The sequence below is a fragment of the Gopherus evgoodei genome, chromosome 4 (assembly GCF_007399415.2).
Source record: "Gopherus evgoodei ecotype Sinaloan lineage chromosome 4, rGopEvg1_v1.p, whole genome shotgun sequence".
NCBI lineage: Eukaryota > Metazoa > Chordata > Testudines > Testudinidae > Gopherus > Gopherus evgoodei.
In genome coordinates, this window is record NC_044325.1 from 103,888,288 (window position 1) to 103,909,837 (window position 21,550).

The following is a 21,550-nucleotide window of genomic DNA, read 5'->3' on the forward strand; positions in this document are numbered from 1 at the left end:
TGTGAAATCTTAGCCCTATTCTCACATTTTCTCTTAGCAAACTTCCTTTTATTTACATGGGCCTCACACTCTGCTGAAAAATATTTTGTCCTCCCTATCCATTCTTTTTGGGAACCTTTCTTCTTGGCTTCTGTATGTTTTCCCCATGTATCTACCACTCTGTTTCTTCCTGTGCCTTAAGATTTTTTTTTAAATCTTTTATCCAGGAAATATTTAGAGCATATTTTTTTCATTATAAAAGGTGACAAAGCACGTTATTTTCTGTGAGTGTGGAAGGTGGAATGCACTGGTAGTGTTTAAACTGTTGCTCTCAGAGGTGGCTCTGCCATTGGGATGGCTGCGACACTGCCACACTGAAGGAACTGAGAACATCCTGTGTGTGCCATTCACCGCTGCTGGTTAACAGGGAGCAGTGCTTCCATCTATCTTCAAGATGAAGGATCTGTGTGGACAACTAATCCACTATCCCCAGACTGGGCAGTAGCTGCATTCGTTCAGATAATCGTTTCTCCTCAACATTTTTGTTTATTTGTTCCAGTTTCACCTAAGTGGATGCCGAGAAGTATTTGGGAGCCTTTCGGGAAAGCCTAATCTTGTGATGGTTTCAGCTGAATTAAACTTCTGGGTTGTGCTGTGAATGAAACCCAAATTCCCCATCTATGTGAGGTCATCCCATCATTGCTGGGTATTCATGGAATTACTTTTTATTGACAGGCAGACTAAAAACCTTTGAATATGATCTCCGTATGTGTGGCTGTCTGGAGACTTGTATATCGTTAAGGGGGATTGAGTTTGGCACTCGGTCCCTTTTGAACAAGGTTAATCCTGACAGTGAGCAAAGAAGACAAAGTTCAGACCCTCCTAGTGAGTCACAGTCCTCAGTCTGAATGCTGAGAACATATACAAGCTGTATTTACCTTCCAGGAGGAAAAGCTGAACAACCATTGGGGAGCCCATTAGGAATGGTGTAATCTGCTATTCCTTTGGGGCCCGTTTCTGCCCCCATCTCTCCCACTGGCTTCAGTCAGAATACAACTGGGTCTGTTGTAAGTGTGTATATTTAAATGCTGGTGGAAAGGCGATAAATTGACAGCTTCGGAGAGTGAAGTCCTGTGTTTGGCCTCCAAACAAGTATAACACAAGCAGCATCACTGCACGCTGCATGCTATTCTTAGGCAAGTAAAACCAACTTACTCCAATTTACCAAACAATGATGAAGCAGGTTGGTGCCCAGGAACCCATCTACTGTCGCTTTAGATTTAGGGGACAGTCTGTGATCACAAGGTTTGAGCCAAAGCTCATTGAAGTCAATGGGGGCAGGGAAGTCTTTCAGTTGACTTCAGTGAATAAACTTTGGGTTAGCAAACAGGGCTGCAGCCTGCCTGGTGCATCACTGCCCTCAGATGAACTCATTTTAAAGGCAGTTTCCTTTACTGACTAAGCAAGCGGAACTATGTTAGCTCACTAGGTAGATGCTGGTATTGTTGCAGGACTGAAATTGTTAATGTGCGTTAATGCTTTTAGCACATGGAAAAACTCTGGAGAGTTGTAGGGGGAGAGGAGCGGTGGCAGGAATATATGTTGTACTGGATTTTGTGCGTGTGCACCACTGCCATCTACTGGAAATGTAGAGAGATCAGCTCATATGTATTTTATCCTTCTAGTAGAAGGGCATCTTATGCATTTGGGGTTTAATCATGAGAACCACTTGAGGAAATATCTCCCAGTTTGCACAATAAAGTCTACCATAGTGCCCAGCATGAGCTATCTATTTTCAAGGCAATTGGCATATACATTCTGAAACACTCTGGAAAAGTTAAAGCAGGTTAGTTTTGGGGGGAGGCTGTACTGAGGAAACTCCCTGATGAAATGATCTTAAATTTACACCACAAATTGTTCCACGCACTCAGCTGACATACCAAATGTGAAACCAATATGTGCATGTGAATTTTAGATCACTTTGAAGAAAGGAGTTGAAACTGACATGCTCTTTTTCTATTCTGGTTACTTAAGAGATTTCTGGTTTGCATCAGCCATGCACACCACTTTACAGAATGAGAACCAAATAACTCTGAAATATCACATTGTGTAGCTGGGTCTTGATGACATTCATTAGATAAAATCAGGGTAGTTCCACTGAGATCAGTTTTTCATGTGCACCCTGCCTATATTTTTTCCTGCTATCTGTGAGCAAAGACCAAGGAAAGTTATAAGTACCACAAATTTTAAAATTAGGTCATTGGGGCAGCAGGCGGGAGAAGGGAAGGCAGGGCTTTATCTCAAAAAACCTGATTAAATGACCCTAATTATACACCACTAAGCCTGCCCTGTGCCCTCAACTAGCATAGCAATGTTTAGGATAATCCAAGTGTGCATGTGAATTTTAGAGCACTTTGAGCAGCACTTTCCATTTAGAGGTGATTTTTCAATCTTAACCGTACTGCCTCATGATACTTCACTCAGTAGAGACTATTTGGAAAATTAACTTAAAATATGTAAAGGTTTGTATTTATATTGCTCAACACAGGTAGTTGTTATCCCTCAACTCCTTTGTAAATAGCAAATAATACATTCTTGTGATACAGTATCTCTGTTCAAGAGAGTGCTTCTAGCTTGAAACCGCTTGCATTTCCTGTTCACTGTCTCCGCTGCAGCTTTGTGTAAACTCAAGATGTTTCAGGCCCTCCAACTGAGCCTGAGGAGCATCCCCTGTTAGAATTTAAGCCACAAGAAAGTCAGCGACCAGTTTTCAAAAGCTTCTCAGGTGCCAGCATAGGTGCTCCTCCTTCACTGCCTCCACACCCTAACTAGGAGCCATTGAAAAATCTAAAGGAGCTCATCTTGCGATGTAGAAATATGGATGCTCCCCCAACCCCAAATCTAACATTTACTGCACTCCTCCTGGGGATCCTCGCGGCTCCTCACTTTTAGCTGGGGTCAAGCTGAGGAAGATGATCAGCTGATGGCAGCAAAGCCCATCACATAGTGCAGTGGTTTTTAACCTTTATTCATTTGTGGATCCCTACAAAATTTCAAGTGGAGGTGCTGACCTCTTTGGAAATCTTAGACACAGTCTGCAGACCTGCAGGGGAGTCCACAGACCACAGGTTGAAAACCACTGATGTAGTGGGTTTGTTAAGCATTCAGAGCCAGATTCCGAGTCCCACTGAAGTGTGAATAAGGGTATCAGAACTTGCCCTTCAGTGAATAGCAAGTGGGATTCTTTTTTGGAGGCCAAATTTATGGACTAAATTGTGACTGTGCAACAAACCCAGAGCAAAGGGCAGCACATTGTGGTGCTGCCTGAGGAGCAGACCTGGAGGCAGATTGACTTTCATCTTGCTCAAGGGAAAAGCATCCTGCAACCTGGTGCAGTGCACTTCCCCCAGTTCAGCTATCCTGGACAACATGTTGTGGGGTGAAGCCATCATTCCATCCACTCCTTGTGTGTTAGAGAAGTAGCAGCAGCTCCGCAACAGGCTATGCTTGCCTCTCTGCTTCTCCCTGTGATGTTGGTAACTGGCACAGGGAAATAAGGATGTGCTGTATGCTCCCTTGCTCCCTGGCACAACTGTGCAAACCGGGCCACAGCTGCACCCGATTCTAACACTTTGCATGTACAGAGCGCCATTGATGAGAGGTTGCCCGCTGGAGTCATGGAGGCTACTCCTGTATATAACTGCTCACTGGTGTAACCTGTTCACAGTTGGACCCACAGCACCTTTAATCCAAAAATTTCCATAGATGGTGTTTTCCTGTGTATCTCTGCTGTGTTTTGGTAAAAAGAAGACTTCCATTGGCACATTTGTGACAGTTTGCTGCTCTGTAACCCTTTGTGGAATGATTCCCTATAGCCCTTATGGGGCAGCTCTGTGACCCTTGTGGTTTGGTATAAGTGCACTTTCCAGTTAATGTTAAGAGAACTGTGTAAAGCAGAAAACATGACCCTGTGTTGGTATTTTAGGGATTTGACAGTTCTATCATTCCCATGCTGGTTGTTTTGATCCTTTGTCAAAAGTCTCATGCATACCACTGGGGATGGGAGGATTTTGGTTTGTATAAAGAATTTCTGTGAGTATAAGGCATGGAGGGTGGGGGAGGACCGTTTGTCTCAAAGTTGTTTTTCTTTAGGACTAGTTAGAGCTTGGTCTGTGCACTAAAGAAGCATAAAAATAAATCCTTTGAATATTGAACATAGTTTCTGGAAAAAGTCCAGGTGTGGAATCCATGTGCAAGGCGAGTTGCGAGCGAGAGAGAGAGAGGCATGACTTAGTGACAGCCTTGGAGCCTGCCACCCCTGAGTTCAAATGCCGGCTCCACCACTGACTTCTACTGTGGTCTTGGACAAATCGCTTAGGGCCTGATTTTTCAGAGGTGTTGAGCACCACAGCATTCAGGCACCTCTAAAAATAACATTCCTCTGCCCCAGTCTCCCCTCACAGGGGTTTGTGAGACTCTGTGCTTGTAAATTGCTTTAGCGAGAAGTTCTACGTAATGCTTGTTGCTAACACAGCAAAATGGACTCAGGTTGATATGTGATCGTTTCCAAAGATTGCTATCATTATTTATTATTACCTGTAGTGCCTAGGAGTCCTAGTCATGGGCCACTTAGAATAAAATAAATGAAACCACAGAACAGAGTAAGTGGGATCTTTCAGATCCCCCTGATGTCTGTGCCTCATGAAATTCTGGAAAGAAAGAGCTTGCTTGTCAGATTACTTTTCCCCAGTCTCTCAGCTGTAAACTCTTCAGTGAACAAATTGGATGTGATTTTTATTTTCTTGAACCTAAAGGTTGATGGGTCTGACCAAACCTCCCTGGAGTCCATGAAAAGACTCCCTTTGTTGACTTCAATGGGCAAGGCTTGAGTCAGGCTGGCACCTCCCACATTCAGTACAGTAAGTGCACATGTGTGCAAAATGCATGTCAGGCTAGTGCAGTTGTGTGAAAGTTCAAAAGAAGCTATGCATTCAATAAGGAATATTTATGGATTTGTGCTCCTACACCTCAAAGTTCTCCACATACGCCATCTCCAGTGCTGAGCCTCTTCAGAGAAGAGGCTATCAGTCGTGCCAGATTCTCTGATGGTTTTATGATGTGCACAAATATCTACAGGGGGTTACAGTGTTGCCAACTCTTATGATTTTTGTCATGAGACTCATGATAATTATTGTTGTCCTCAAAGCCCCAGCTCCTGGAGTCAAGTGGCTATGTGATGATTTCAGCCTTCATTCTTAAAGAAAAAGTAAGTTTCTACCCTCGCGGTTGTGGAGAAAAAGCTTCAAAATGTGATCCAGTGCACCCTAAAGGCTCAAGAAGCAGAAGACAAATAAAAAGAACACCCAATCTATTGTTCTTAGACAATCTCATGAGTTATGGTGAGTCTAATTTTTTTTAACATTTGGGGTTGTCAATAGTAGGGTTAGGATGCGGACACTGAATTGATTTTTGGATGTGTCCTAATCAGATGATGAACCCAACTGCAACTATTTGAATAAAGGAATTTCAGCCTAAAAGCACAGAGCAGTTCAACCAGTTTGATGGGACTGCATGAGAGGAAGTTACAGAATAGGCACCTCTTTGTTAGCATGCACTTCTGCAATGAAATGGGATTTTTTTTCTCTTTTTTTTTTAATGAAGATGATGTGGTTTTGTATGCATTGCATAAACGATTTACATCCTGTGAAACAAAGTCACAGGAACAGTTGTGGAAGGAGACGGGAGCTACTGAATGGGAACAAGATATCTTGGAATATCCCATCCATCAAGGAAGGTGGCTGCCTGTCCTGGTGAGGACCATGTCAACCTTTTGCTGTAAGGGGATGCTGTGCATAAGCCTCGAAGAGTTACTATGATGTGAGACCTCACACGTTGTATTGGCTGAGCAATTAGTGTTGAAGCCTCTGTTAGACTGGATTTATATTTGAGCTGCAGCCATAACACTATGGGATGTGGTTTCATCTTGTTTCTCAAACTAAGCTGGGTTGGGCCTGGTCAGTACTGTGTCTGTATTAAATCAGTGCCTTGGCATGGTGTCAGGGGCACTGTGCTGCTGGGATTGCCTGTCCACTTTCATATAAGAGGATAAAACTCAGATCTGAACCACTTGTCATCCAAGATCTCATGGCCGGCACTTTTCACAAGACTATGTGTGTGTTAGCCCTGGTATTCCAGTATCTAAACTCCAATCTGGTGAATTCCTTTCCACTGTTTATAGTGTCTTCTTCCTTCAGTACCATAATTGCTGTGTGCTCTTGAAGAGCTGCCATGTTGTGTTCCACATGTGGTTGCATTTCACTGGCAAATGAAGTAATTCGTGCATGCTACACTTATCAGGCCAATCCCAAGTGTTCAAACAGCATGTCAATCACCCCCCACCCACAAGAGCTTAAAAATCATAAGGTTTTATAAAATAATAAATGTTGTATCTTTCTATTTGGAGCTTTTAGGGTTTATATTTTCTAGCCATTATCTGCAACAGCTAAGTAAATAAAAGCGTAACTTTTTAAAATGAAAGCTGAGATTCTTATGTCAAGGCATGATCTTTACATGAGTGCACAATTCGGGAGTGGAGATGATGCAAGAGGACTTCCCTTAATCAGGCTCATCAGCTCTAGCAATGTTATTGTGGATCTTGTGATATTTGATGGTTTTCTTAAAGCCCCAGGTCTTGGAGTCCTGCGATTGTGCAAGAATCTCAGCTTTTATTTACTCGCCCATAAGTTTCAGGCCTCCATGTCTGCACAGAGAAGTTTGAAAACATGCTTAAAAAACAGACAGCAAATGAAAAGAACCTAATATTATTTTCAAAATCTTATGATTTTTCAGCCAACCTCACAATTTTGTGAGTCCTTGACTTATTACATTGGAATGTCTGAAACATGGTGACACTGCATGGGAGTCAGGCACGTTTGGGCTCCCTCTCTTGAACACAGGGACTGCTGACTGCTAGTGTCTCACTTCAGAAAGAGCAGGGAACATGGCCACGGCCCAGGTTCCTCTCCACACTATCCAGAAAAGCTGGCTGGTTATAATGAGGAGTGCAAATTGCAACCCTGAGAGTAGTGTACAGAGCTCTGGGAAGTACACTGCCCTCCTGAACCATGGTGTGAGGCAGCTCTGCACCATTCCCAACATGGACCAGTGCTTGCAAAGAACAATCTGGTTCCTAGCAATAACTAACAGTTATTATTTACGGCATTTCTAGTCATTTTTTTTCCAGCTGATGTCACTGGAAATATACTGTACATTGTTACTGCCTCCCCATGTGGCCAAAGCCTTTTTTCAGGGGTGAGTCTGCTAGTGAAGCATTCCAACTCTGACTCCACGTAAATAAACAAATGTCTCAGGACGTCCTCCAAGACCTGAGGTTGGGGGTCTTGTGGACTTGGCAGCAGGAAGAAAACCATCAAGAATGGATTTTTGTTTTGTTTTGGGGTAGATTTGAATAACATGAGTTTCCAAGCAGGAAGATAGTTCATATCTAACTGGATTTGTCTGAGTAATAGTCTTCTTATTAAAAGGGAAAGGAATTTCTTTTCAGTTTTATTATCATTTCTTACCAATTTATTCTTCGAGTGAACTTGAGGCTCTAACTACCAAGTAAAGGAAACAAACTCTTGTCTCCGAGATCAAAGCTTTTCCCCAGCTCAGTAATGCAATTGCATGGTCACATTCTTCACTTCATTACATGACTGCAACTGCTCTGAAGCCAATGGTGTAACTGACTAAAGAATTTGTCCCACACTGTTCACATTTCAAGCCCATCTGTAGTACGAAGGATGATCCAGATCAGGACTTTGCATAGGCCAAGGGAGTCTGGATCCAGTATTTAATTGCAGAGATGGGTCCAGCCGCGATTTGTGTCTGGACCTGAATTTCCCCAAAGCGAAGCCTTTTAGACTTGAGGTTTCAGTCTTTGCATGAGGATTTGGCAACCAATAGATTCCTATCAGTACCAGTCCAGCACCATACAATTTTATTCTGTAGAATGTCTTTCATTAAAATGGTATCCCAAGATGTTTTATGGAGTCAAATAGAAAGAAAGGAAAAAGAGAGAGAAATGACAGGAAATAAAATATCCTTTCCTGTGAGAATGAATGTCTGGTAGAAATTTACAAAGGTTGCTCCACATGGAAACACTGATGCAAGGGTCTTCTCTCCTGCTTGCATTAACCAGATTATATGGAAGGACTGCAAGAAAGGCCCATGCCAGATAAACAGACAGATCTTGTAGGTGGGGTTGAGGGAGACAAGGGGCCAAATTCTGCTCTTGATTACACTAGCATAAATCCAATGTCACTCTTCTGACTTCAGTGAAGTAACTCTAGATTTACACTGGTGTCACTGAGATCAGATTTCAGTAGCCTGGAGCAGTATTTGGTGAGTTTTAAAATTGTGGTGCCACATTATTAACTGTATAACCTCATTGTCTTGACTGGAGTTCCACCGTGCATTTTCCCTAAGGAATAGGATTTTGAATTGGATCCTGAGATGAACTGAGAGCCACTGGTGATGCTGAAAGGTGCAGGTGATGTGGCCAGCCTTCATTTTGTTCCTGATGTTTTATAGAACGAGTACTGGATGAAACTAATATGCTAAAGGCAAGAAATAATGTCACTGCTGGTCCTTGAAGTAAAAAAATGCTGAATAGCTTCTGCTGCTGCCAACCTCCTTCTCCTTAATGCTGACTTCTGAGGGTGAGAAAGCCCATCTCCCTAGCCAGGTAGCTGGTGGAGATTAGACACCAGGGAGAAGTGAAGCAGAATGAATTCTTCAGTTCAGGAGAGAAGAACAGAATGGGAAGAGCTAGAATCACTAGTGCTGAGTGTTGTAGCTGGTGTGGTGGTGATGTATGGACTTCATGCGGCCTATTATTTGACTACTTGGTTACTTTGCTTTTAAATTAGATATATTACTAGTACGGGGTCATGTTTACATCAGTTAATGTTGTATGGGTGAAATTTTCAGATAGAATGTAAGTCACTTAGATATTAATGTACCTGATTTGCAGGTACAAACCGGTACTCAGGCATTATAGAGATATACAGTGATCCCCAAATAATTGCAGGCACGAATTCTGGATCCAAAAGCAGAGGCCAGGTTTTGAAAGTCTGGCCCCATTTAACTAGATATACTGTTCCTGGTAGCTGCAGTGTACTCTGGGAGATGCAGTGGGGAATAAGTGTTAAAATGATGATACTTGGCCTTTAAATCGCACTTTTAATTTTCAAAGTGCTTTACAAACGTCGGTCCAGATTTCCTTTGGGTTTGAATCAGCAGAGCTCTATTGACTTCAGTGGCGCTCTCCTGATTTACACTAGTTGTGGAGCTGGCCCATTTACTAATGTGTCTTCATGACACCCTGTGAATTAGATACATTCTGTGCTCACACCACTCCATAGCACTTTTTAAACTAAAGACTGCTTCATCTTCTTTCCCCACTCCCCTTTGACATTGCTCACTGACATTCAGGAACAGACACTTATCAGGTACCAGATCAGGACAGTTAAAACAAGCTAAATATAAAACTGTCTGGAAAAAGAATGGCTTCATTTTGCAACAGAAAAGTCATGCTTCACGTGTGAATGATCCCTGTCTGACTTAAGCTTAAATCATGGTTTTGGGGAACAACATTTAGAAGCCTGGTTAGGTTTAAATTCCCTGTGCAAACAACAGAGGATAGTCTTAAAGAGAAACCAAAGATCCTCATTTCTCAGCAATCATAAAGAATATCAATTTCTCCTGTGTTTTCTGTTGCTGGGTTTTCCCCTCAAAGCATACAATTCATGGGGATTCAGAAATCTGTTCAATCAGTGTAAACCATTTCCTATTGTGGCTGGCTGCTGCTTGCCCAACTTTTCCAGACATAGGTCACAGCAGAGCTCCTTAAAAACCGATCTGCTAAGAAAAGCAGATGAGTCTGTCTGAGGTTCTGGTTAATGGAGCATGCTCCCACCATAAATTAGTACATTATTGTACCTCTGGAATACTTAGCCTTTGTTATGGGAAATGAAAGTCATAGGAGTTCTAGGAATAAAAACAAGACATGTCTGGAGGCAGCCATTGAGTGGGATTTGGCTTTCTGTTCCTGATTATGGCTTCAGTTCATCAAAGCACTTAAACACATTCATGAAACATCATTAAAGTCAATGGGACTTAAGCCCGTGCTTAAAGTTAAGCAGATACAAGCCTTGTGGATAGGGGGGAAGCAGCAGACGTGGTATATCTTGACTTTAGTAAAGCTTTGGATACTGTCCCTCATGATCTTCTCATAAACAAACTAGGGAAATGCAACCTAGATGGACCTACTGTAAGGTGGGTGCAAAACTCATTGGAAAACCGTTCCCAGAGAGTAGTTATCAGTGGTTTACAGTCATGCTGGAAGGGCATAAAGAGTGGATCAGTTCCGGGTCCAGTTCTGTTCAATATCTTCATCAGTGATTTAGATAATGGCATAGAGAGTACACTTATAAAGTTTGCGGATGATACTTAGTTGGGAAGGGTTGCAAGTGCTTTTGAGCATAGGTTAGAATTCAAAATGATCTGGACAAACTGGAGAAATGGTCTGAAGTAAATAGGATGAAATTCAGTAAGGACCAATGCAAAGTACTCCACCTAGGAAGGAAAAATCAGTTGCACACATACAAAATGGGAAATGACTGCCTAGGAGGGAGTACTGCAGAACGGGATCTGGGGGTTATAGTGGACCACAAGTTAAATATGAGTCAACAGTGTAACGCTGTTGTAAAAAAAAAAAAGCAAACATCATTCTGGGATGTATTAGCAGGAATGTTGTAAGCAAGACACGAGAAGTAATTCTTCTGCTCTACTCCACTCTGATTAGGGCTCAACTGGAGTATTGTATCCAGTTCTGGGTGCCACATTTCAGGAAGGATGTGGACAAATTGGAGAAAGTCCAGAGAAGAGCAACAAAAATGATTAAAGGTCTAGAAAACTTGATCTATGAGGGAAGATTGAAAAAATTATGTTTGTTTAGTCTGGAGAAGAGAAGACGGAAAGGGGACATACGTTTTCAAATACATAAAAGGTTGTTACAAAGAGGAGGGAGAGGAATTTTTTTCATAAACTCTGAGGATCGGACAAGAAGCAATGGGCTTAAATTGCAGCAAGGGAGGTTTAGGTTGGACATTAGGAAAAACGTCCTAACTGTTAGGATGGTTAAGCACTGGAATAAATTGTCCTGGGAGGTTGTGGAATCTCCATCATGGGAAATTTCTAAGAGCAGGTTAAACAAATACCTGTCAGGGATGGTCTAGAGTAGGGGTGGGCAAACTACAGTCTGTGGGCTGAATACAGCCTGTTAGGGCTTTGGATCCGGCCTGTGGGATTGCCACCCCAATGGTGCCGTGGGCCCTGCGCTGATCCTGGAAGCGGCCGGCACCATGTCCCTGCAGCCCCTGGCACGGGGGTCAAAGGGCTCTGCGCACTGCCCTTGCCTGCAGGCACCACTCCCCGCAGCTCCCATTGGCCAGGAATGGAAAACTGCAGCCAATGGGAGCTTCGGGGGAGGTACCCACAAGCAGCCCCTGGGGGGGAGAGGTACCCTCTGCTCACCCCCAGGGGCTGCAGGGATGTGGTGCTGGCCACTTCTGAGAGCAGCACGGGGCCAGGGCAGGCAGGCAGCCTGACTGAGCCCCTCTGCACACCACTGCCACCCTGCAGCCACTCCAGGTAAGCAGCGCCAGGCTAGAGCCCACACTCCGAACTCCTCCTGCACCCCAACCACCTGCCCTGAGCCCCTGCCGCACCCCGCACCTCTCCTGCACCCCAACCCCCTGCCCTGAGCCCCTTCCTGCACACTGCACCCCTCCCACACCGTGCACTCCCTCCCTCCCGCACCTCAACCCCCTATCCCAGCCCTACATTCATGGCCCTGCATGCAGTTTCCCCAACCTGATGTGGCCCTTGGGCCAAAAAATTTGCCCACCGCTGGTCTAGATAATACTTAGTCCTGCCATGAGTGCAGGGACTGGACTAGATGACCTCTCAAGGTCCCTTCCAGTACTATGATTCTATGTGCTTAATTGCTTTGCTGAATAGGGATGATTTGCTGAATCATCTATGTTACCACTAGGAATCAGCACTATGTTAGCACTGGAAAACAACAGGATTTCTAATAAAGAGGAAAAATAATTACTATTGTTTCCTTCTTCTAGGAGAAGGAAAAGCTAGAGCACTAGCTCTGCAGTGGCTGCTACACTCACACACCTCTTGTGTTTGTGATACATGGAACTATCCACGTCTCGTTTGTGTTTGACCCAGTTGTACTTGTGTTAGAAAAATTATTGTCACTTTGGGCCAGTTCAAAGCTTGATTCCCACCCTGTAGCATCCTAGCAACAGGATGCAGAGCAGGAATGATTTGGCTCAGATTCATCTCTGTTTCAGTGCCCTGGATTTTGGGTTGTGCATTAGTGTGGCTTTCATTTCTTTGATGTGCACCTGGAGAGTACTGTTGAATTGAAAGGGAGCGTGCTAGAGAGGCTATTAGTGTGTTGGCATGTGAGGGTTGTGGTTATTATATGTATTACAGTACAGCCTAGAGACCTCTACTGAGATCTGTCCCCTCTGGACTAGGGGCTGTGCGCACGCGCACACTCACACACACACACGACAGCTCCTGTCCTAAAGAGTTTACCATCTAAATAGACCAAGGGTCGCAGAAGAGAAGTAACGTTGTAGTTCCCATTTTACAGCTGGGGAACCAAGGCACAGTCAGACTTGAGGGGTTAGGTGCCTAAGGCTCAATGCCTTAGGCACCTAACTCCCATTGACTTTAATGGAAGTTAGGCACCTAAGTGCCACTTATACCTCTGAGTGCCTTGCCCAAGGTGTGGCAGAGGTGGGAATTGAAATCAGGTCTCTTAACTCCCCAGCGCCTAAACTGATAGATCATCCTTCCTAATGAGCTAATGTTGGGATAGTGATATAGTGGATCTGACTGTGCCTTTAATTAATGACTCCTTTGCTTTTTAGGTGTTTGATTTTTTAGGAGGAGATATCACCCTTAACTTTGTTACCACATTTCCACCAGTAGACGGCTCTTTTATCACAGTAAAAGATGGCTTTCTACCTGAATTTACGACTATCCTGTCAGTTACTTTTTTTGCTTTGAGCAAAAATATTTGTACAAGCATCTCATGGAGTGACGTGGTGAATAGTTCCCTAAGTTGCACAGCTCTGCTTTTGTGTTTCTAGATCACAGATGATTTTCTGCTCATTCTGGTTTGGAGCAGTCAGCTGTGCTCATTCAATGGCACTTACAATATCCTGTTGTGTTTGTAGCAAATTGATATAACAAGGCTTGAGTGCGAAAGCATGAGACAAATGTGTTTGATGGAACCCCATCACCCATCAAGTTTTTATTGGCAAAGTTCGATGCAGCTGCACTTGAGGGGCAGATAGAAACCCTTCTAATGCTTAACTTCAGCTGCACCATATGGGCACTGGGCATCTGGAGCTTAGGGGGATAAAGCAGATCCAAGAGCAGAATTATGGATCTTCACTCCATTATTCTATTCTTGCCCAGCCTTTCTGCTGACTTGCTCATTCAGACATTGCCTTCTGTCGTGTTTCATTTCATGGGCTGCACACGATTTCAGCAGCATAGCTAGCAGCAACAAATGCAATGTGCTTACCCTTGAACTAGTATATGAATGTATGCAAGTCTGTCTGGCTCTTAACGTATTTTTGCCCCTCTTTCATTGGCCAGCTCTATATTCTAGCATCAAGTCTGAGGTAGCTGTGAGCACTCCTGGAAATCTGCATTGTGGAGTGTCTGTAAGTAGAAGTGGCCAGTCTGGTATTAGGGATGACCTGAGTGTGGGGGTTTTTTTGTTTGTTTTTTTAAAAGAGATTACTTTAAAATGTGTGAAATTTCCCTGACTCCTGGGAGTTCAGAGCATTCAGACCAGATGTGCCCCTGCTAATAGCTCCTATTTGATAAAATTGTTGTGCATTATACTTAGCGATTTTAAGAGATGTCTGGCTCAGGGGCTGACCTATGGGCTGTGCCCAAGGGTGAGGGAAAGAAAAAGCAAGATTGTGACACGGGGAGTGGCAGGGGAAGGACGAAGATGAGTCTCTGTTTATCAGCAGAACAAACCTTATGCCACCTGGGTAAGAGAATAAAGAAACTCTAGCGAGTTTAAGATGGCAGAATAGCTATGTCATCTTTAGCAGGGATGGAGTCAAATTACACAAAACCTAAAAATAATGGATTTCCCCCATAAAAGCCACTTCATATGCACACTCCTACCAGCAACTGAACAGCCGGCAGTGTGTGCAATCCATGGAGTCATATGATTTCAAAACCACTGCATTTCCCCTTCTCTTGGGTCACATTTTAATATGTCCTAAAGGGTGAGGGTCTAGGGTTCATGGTCCTTCTCTTCCCCTGCTACTGCACCAGCACCATTTGGCTAACAATGCTTAGCAGGCTGATGCATTGTCTGCTGCTCACGGCTGCACTTCGTGGTCCAAGATGGTTCCATTCCACCATGAATCCAACAAACAGGAGGTTTGGCTCTGTCTCTCTGATATCCAAGAATCCTGCCTTAATCCTTTGTCTTTAATAGGCATCTCCCTGAAGTCAGTTTCTAGTCCTTTTCTGTGTAGAAAACACCTGTCACTCAAAGCCCCATCTGGCTTTAAGTAATGTGATAGACCCAGGCCAGTTGGGAACAGCAGAGTAGTTCTATTGGCATCCAGCGGGGGTGGGTGAGTGATGCCCGCCCACTTCTAAAGGGCCTCCCCCCAGCCTAAGGGGAGGACCAACAGGACTAGGACACCAAGTAATTATGGGGGAACAGCAGAGTAGTCCTATTGGCATCCAGCGGGGGTGGGCGGGCGATGCCCCCCCACTTCTAAAGGGTCTCCCCCCAGCCTAAGGGGAGGACCAACAGGACTGGGACACCAAGTAATTATGGGGGAACAGCAGAGTAGTGGAAGGGAGATGTACTGTAAGCAGTTTTCTGTTCCCTAAGTGACCAGAGCAGGGTCTGCTCCAGGCTAATGAGAACACCTGACTCTAATTAACCTGCTAAGACTCAGGTGAGGCTGTTAAGCACCTGACTCTAATTAAGGTCCCTCTGATGCTATAAAAGGGCTCACTCCAGTCAGGCCAAAGGGAGCCAGAGGAGAGGAAGTATGTGTGTGAGGAACTGGGAGCAAGAGGCATGCAAGAAGCTGAGAGTGAGTGCTGCTGGAGGACTGAGGAGTACAAGTGTTAGCAGACATCAAGAGGAAGGTCCGTTGGTGAGGATAAAGAAGGTGTTGGGAGGAGGCCATGGGGAAGTAGCCCAGGGAGTTGTAGCTGTCACGCAACTGTACCAGGAGGCACTCTGGACAGCTGCAGTCCACAAGGCCCTGGGCTGGAACCCGGAGTAGAGGGTGGGCCTGGGTTCCCCTCCACCCCCAAACCTCCCAACTCCTGATCAAACACAGGAGGAATTGACCTGGACTGTGGCTTCTACCAGAGGGGAAGGTCTCTGGGCTGTTTCCTGACCCACAGGGTGAATCTGTGAGGTGAGCAAATCTGCCAATAAGCGCAGGACCCACCAAGGTAGAGGAGAAACTTTGTCACAGTAAAGAACAGGTGGAACAGTGATGCCAGAAGAGCAGCTCATCTTACCACAGACTGATCCCTCGGTTTAGCAGATTTCAACTGATCTGAACAAAATGTCCCCTTCATGGAAAATTTGATTCATAATAAAAAGAAAACTAAATATTTTGAACAGATCACCCAGCCCTGTATAAAGACCTCTGTTTTGTGTTAATGGTGAATAGATGTATTCTAGCAGAGGTAAATGCTAGTGACACATACAGTTTCTTTTGTTTTTTAATGGGAACTGATGATTTAATAAGCAGCTATAAATCTTTGGAATGTACAGAGATAGTCAAACACACTCCTGCCAATTTTTCACTGACTGGACTTAAAACCTATGAGTCATAATGGCCTGTTCCATTCTCCACCTCAAATGCCTTTTTTGTTTTTGTTGGTAGAAGTGCTTTGTGCTACAGATTGCAGGTGCTATCAGCTGCTTGCATTAATGAACTTTCTCTTTCATCCAATAGATAACATTAAAATTGTTGACTTTCGTTATCTCTGTTTGCACATGTGAAATCTTTTTCATTCCATAGAATGCTAAAAATCACACAAGGAAAACATTCCGGGGTGGTCCCATTACTGCAGCCTCATAAATAGGGTTTGCAGTGGGAGTTCTGACAGCCTAAAGAGGCACTGTCAGCCTACTCAGCTGGCAGTATAATACTTTGCCTCCTGTGATCTCAAAGTACTTTACAAACTTTAATTCATTCATTCTAACACCCCCCACCCCCATTAGGCTTTATTTATGGCCCTGGGATTTTTTGGTGGGGGGAGGACTGAGTATGAGAGAAGTTAGGAGCCATATTCTAAAACCCTTACTCATGCTAGATAGTATCTTAAGGTATCATTTTCAAAAGCGCCTAAGTAACTTAGTTCACTGAGTCCTATTTTCAAAAAGGATTTAGGTCCAGATCATCAAAGACATTTAGGTGCTTAACTCCCATTCATTGACTTTCCATGAGACTTGGGTTCCTAAGTGCCTGTGTCAATTTTGAATATGGGACTTTGGCTCTCAAGTCACTTAGGCACTGTTAAAAAATGTTATTTTTAGTCCACCAGTGATCACAGTGAAATCAGTGGGGCCACTTGTGGAGCAGGGTGGTGTTCATTATGATAAAAGGTATCAGAATCTGACCCTGCGTGATTTTCCCAAGGTCCATGCTAATGAATCAAAGGCAAAATGGGTGATAGACACCCTGCCCCGATTATTTAGAAACATCTTAACACTGGTAAGTTGGGGGCAGATGGAGTTGTGTGTGGGGAGGAGGGAGGCATCTGTGTGAGTAGCGCAAGAAGTTTACAAAGTTGAAAATAGCCCTGATGGGGACTGATTGGGGGCAGAATGCAAGTGAGGTAGTCAGAGGTGCATAGTACATGCAATGCATCCTGTGACTCTGCAGTTGATTACTTGGTAGTTATCAGTCTGCAGTTATCAGATCTGGATTTCAAAAAGCTTTGCAGTGCTGGGTAAGCATTATCCTCATGGTACAGATGAAGAAACTGAGGCAAGCTAATTGCTCAAGGTCACACAGCAGGTCAGCATCAGAACTAGGAACAGAACTCAGTTCTCCTAACTCCTACTTTGATGCCCTCTTCACTGACCTCACACTGATTCTTTTGTAAAAGGGATTTCACCACGTTATGGCCAAAAATTCCCTTCTTGGATCTGCATGGTGAACTGTGACTGTTTTGCATTTTTGACAAGCACAGAGCTCCCACTGAAACTGATGGGAATTTCACATATGTTGGGAAATTATAAAATTGGAGTCAAGCTCTGACATGCAGATGGTGAAAGAGGAATTTTTCCCTAAGCAGACCAAGATGCGTGCTCTTAATGATCTGAATCGTATGGTTCAGATTTTCCATAAGCAGCTCCCTGTACTGTGGGCACCAATCTATGCTCACAACTAAATATGGAGACAAAACTGCCATCACAGTGGCACTCATTTGGAAGTTTAAATGTGGGCACAATTTGCGTGGTGCTGAGTGCCCTCATCTCTTGGATGGTTCTGGGAGTTGAGTGCCCAGAGCTTCATGGGATTTTCTTGGCAGTTAGTGCAGTTGTAGGGACAACTTCAATGCCCACAATATTTCAGAGCAGGTTATTGTTCTGTTAAAAGTCTGGGTCTATTCCCAGTAGATATTATTAATTAGACCTTATTAGCACTTCCATTGTGGTGGCAGGATCCTGACAAACCCGAAAGCCGGTGTGAGCCGTTTGCTGGGCTTGAGATAGCTGTATGTGCTCTTTCTGAACCAAGTGGCTTATGTTTGACCTAAGATGTAGAATTCTGCCATTTTCACAGTGCTACTAGCAAGCAGCAGTTCTAGAGAGTTAAGTGTCACAAGGTATGTCTACATCTACAATTTTGTAGCGCTGGTTGTTACAGCTGTATTAGTACAGCTGTATAAGGCCAGCGCTGCAGAGTGGCCACACTTACAGCAACCAGCGCTGCAAGTGGTGTTAGATGTGGCCACACTGCAGCGCTGTTGGGCGGCTTCAAGGGGGGTTCGGGGAACGCGAGAGCAAACCGCGGGAAAGCAGGTCTCCTTCCCCGGTTTTGCTCCAGTGTTCCCCGAACCCCCGAGCAAGCAGGTCTCCTTCCGCGCGGTTTGCTCTCGCGTTCCCCGAACCCCCTTGCAAACGGCGGGGAAGGAGACCTGCTTGCTCGGGGGTGCGGGGAAGGAGACCTGCTTGCACGGGGGTTCGGGGAATGCGAGAGCAAACCGGAGAAGGAGACCTGCTTCCCCGAGGTTTGCTCTCGCGTTCCCCGAACCCCCAAGCAAGTAGATCTCCTTCCCCGCGGTTTGCTCTTGCGTTCCCCGAACCCCCGAGCAAGCAGATCTCCTTCCCCGCGGTTTGCTCTCATGTTCCCCGAACCCCCCTGCAAACGGCAGGGAAGGAGACCTGCTTGCTCGGGGGTGCGCGGAAGGAGACCTACTTGCACGGGGGTTCGGGGAACACAAGAGCAAACCGCGGGGAAGGAGACCTGCTTCCCCGCGGTTTGCTCTCGCGTTCCCCGAACCTCCCTGCAAACCGCTGGGAAGGAGACCCGCTTGGGGGGGGATTCGGAGAACACCGGAGCAAACCGCGGGGAAGGATACCTGCTTGATTACCAGAGAGGCTTCCTCAGGTATGCTGGGATACCTGCTTATTCCACGGAGGTCAAGAAAAGCGCTGGTAAGTGTCTACACTTGATTACCAGCGCTGGATCACCAGCGCTGGATCCTCTACACCCGAGACAAAATGGGAGTACAGCCAGCGCTGCAAACAGGGAGTTGCAGCGCTGGTGATGCCCTGCAGATGTGTACACCTCCTAAGTTGCAGCGCTGTAACCCCCTCACCAGCGCTGCAACTTTGTGATGTAGACAAGCCCTCAGTAAAGTAACATGCAGAGCAATAGAGCACATCACGTGAGTGCATGGATGTTTTCCAGCATTTTCAAGGAAGAGTAGCTGTAAAAGCTATAATAACATAGATACTCTGTACAGTTCTCCCAGACTTGGAAGAAAAATAATGGTACTTTCCTAAGCTCCATCCTTTTCAGTTTCAGGGTTTTGGTTTGTAAAAAAGCTGATTCTCAGTATCTTTTTTTGGTCCCTTTTTTCAAAATGACATGAGGCAAGCTGATGATTTACCTCTGATCCATCTACTGTAATGAGAATAAAATAGGGAGTGACCGCTTCTTTCTTTTTAAATAGCAATTGACACGGATACTAGTCTGGCCTACCTAGCCTTTTCTGAGTAATGCACAGAATTAGGGGAGGAAGGATGAACTTGTTTTTAAGGCATTAAATTAGAACTCAGGAACTTTGGGTTAAGTTCCCAGCTCTGACACAGACTTCCTGTGTCATCTTGAGCAAATCACTTAGGGCCAGATTTTGAAAGGTATTCAGGCACTGAAGAGTTAGGCACCTAAATATCTTTAAAATCTGGTCTTTAATCTCTGGGTGCCTCAGTTTCACACTTGTAAATTATGAGTGTTATTTCCCTACCTCACATATATGTTGATAAGTTAATTAAAGGCTGTCTATCTTAGTTACTAATATAGATCTAACTGCTATATTATATGGGCGCCTCATTATTTTTATGTATTTATTTCATACATTATTTTATGTATGTATTGCACTCCTGTGAGGTGAGGAAGTGCTGTTATCCCCATTATACAGATTGGTATCTGACAAAGAGAGAATAAGTGACTTGCCCATCTTCCTAGACTCAGATGTTGAGATAAATTTTGCATTTTATACATAATGCGCTAAACTTACTGATAGGTACAATGTTAAACCAGACTGAGTTTTGTAAGGGTGGTAGTAGTTATTATGAAAGATGTAAAGTATTATTTTATTTGATTCCGCTATTAGCCACACTGCAGAGAAGAAAAATAACTTACAACAAGATCCCAGCATTAGATGCAGAACTGTGTGTAGATTATGTTGGGTTTTTGAATTGCATATAAAATATATACCCAAACTTGTGCATTAACATCATGGCCAAGGATTGAAAGTGGGGGCCCAGGGAAAGAGGACACATTCCAAACTCCATCCACAAATAAAACTCCACCCACTTGAATCTAACACAAGAAATCACTTGCAATAGATTGTGCTGATCAGAAAATGAATGTCCTCCTTTCTTATGTTCTTTGATCAGTTGTGAAATAGGTGTTCACATTTATATTAGCCTTCAGAATTAATGAATGGGAGCAATTAATTCATTCCTCAGCACCATTATTTCAGTCTCTGCATACTTGGGCAGGCATTGCTTTGTGTCTGGTTCCTGTTTTGAAGGGTGTTTTTTTTCACAGTCACAAGGACTGGACGCTTAATTTTTTTTTTAAATTAAAGCTTAGCTCTTGGAGCTCAAGATGGCAGCCTCCAGAATAAAGTACTGATTCACTGAGCTGTTGCAAGCCAGCCTAATTTGACCCCTGAATATGGCAATGTGTTGGACATCTAGGGCCAGATGGTCAGCTGATGTAAATCAATATTGCTGTATTGTGGGATCTGGCCCCTAAAACAATGTTGCAAAATGGGAAGTATTTTAGCTTATTTCAAACTCTTAGTCCTTCAAAAAAGTGTTAACTGACAACAATTACTTTTAATGTGATTGTTTCTCATTGGTCTTTTCTTTTTACTAAACTTTTCACATATTTGAGCAAAAGTACTTATGATGATGTGTGAAGACAGTAGCAATAAAAGCATAGTCTTTCTTGTGCTATTTTGGTGCTTGCTCTTCCAGTCTTGGCTGGAACCAGAAAGTGCTGGAGGGACACACAAACCAAAATATAAAACGAATCAAATGTTTTTGAACTTCCTGAAAAAATTTGTTTTGAACTTGTTTCCAGTTTTACAGGAGCTTTTGTTATTTCTTATTTTTATATGAACTCATTCTTCCATTCCCATTACTTCGTAATCTTCCTTTTTTCCCCCCAGGGCATAGGAACCAGCTAAAAGGGAAGCTTAATTTATTCCATTTCCCAGGCCTAGCTGATTGTTCTATAGGGGGAGAGGAGCCTTAATGTATATAGGATGTCAAACTGACCCTGAGTGCCATCCAGTTTTGACATACAATCTCATGGGAGATAACACGGTTTGGTTAGAATGTGGAACCAGGTTCTATTTCTGACTCTGCTGCTGGCCACTACAATATGGCTTCAGGCAAAGTTGACTGATTCTTTTGTGCCTCCTCTTCCCTATCGGTAAATAGGGGCTAATGCTCTGAGATCCATGAATGAAAGGTGCCATGTATGCACAAAACATTTTTTTGTTTATTTCCACTATTCAAAACCAAGAAGAGAAGTTGCCTACAGCTGGAAAACTTCCCTGCTGTTACGATTGTGTTCCCTGGTTGACAATATGCAAGACAAACTCTTAGTATGCCTAAGAAAATACATGATGTTTTATTGTTCCAAATGCTGAA

The 21,550-nt window shown here is 44.0% G+C and overlaps 1 protein-coding gene across 6 annotated transcripts in view; it reads left to right on the plus strand.

Moving 5' to 3' along the window:
* ST5 (suppression of tumorigenicity 5) overlaps window positions 1–21,550 on the plus strand; it is a 299,630-nt gene that overhangs the window by 25,500 nt on the left and 252,580 nt on the right. Inside the window, exon 1 of one of the 6 annotated variants that reach the window (XM_030560424.1) lies at window positions 5,360–5,378. The exons of the other annotated variants lie outside the window; for them this stretch is intronic. The gene's annotated coding sequence lies outside the window, so the exon portion shown is untranslated. Of the gene's footprint in view, window positions 1–5,359; window positions 5,379–21,550 lie in introns of those variants that run through there. 6 annotated transcript variants of the gene reach the window in all.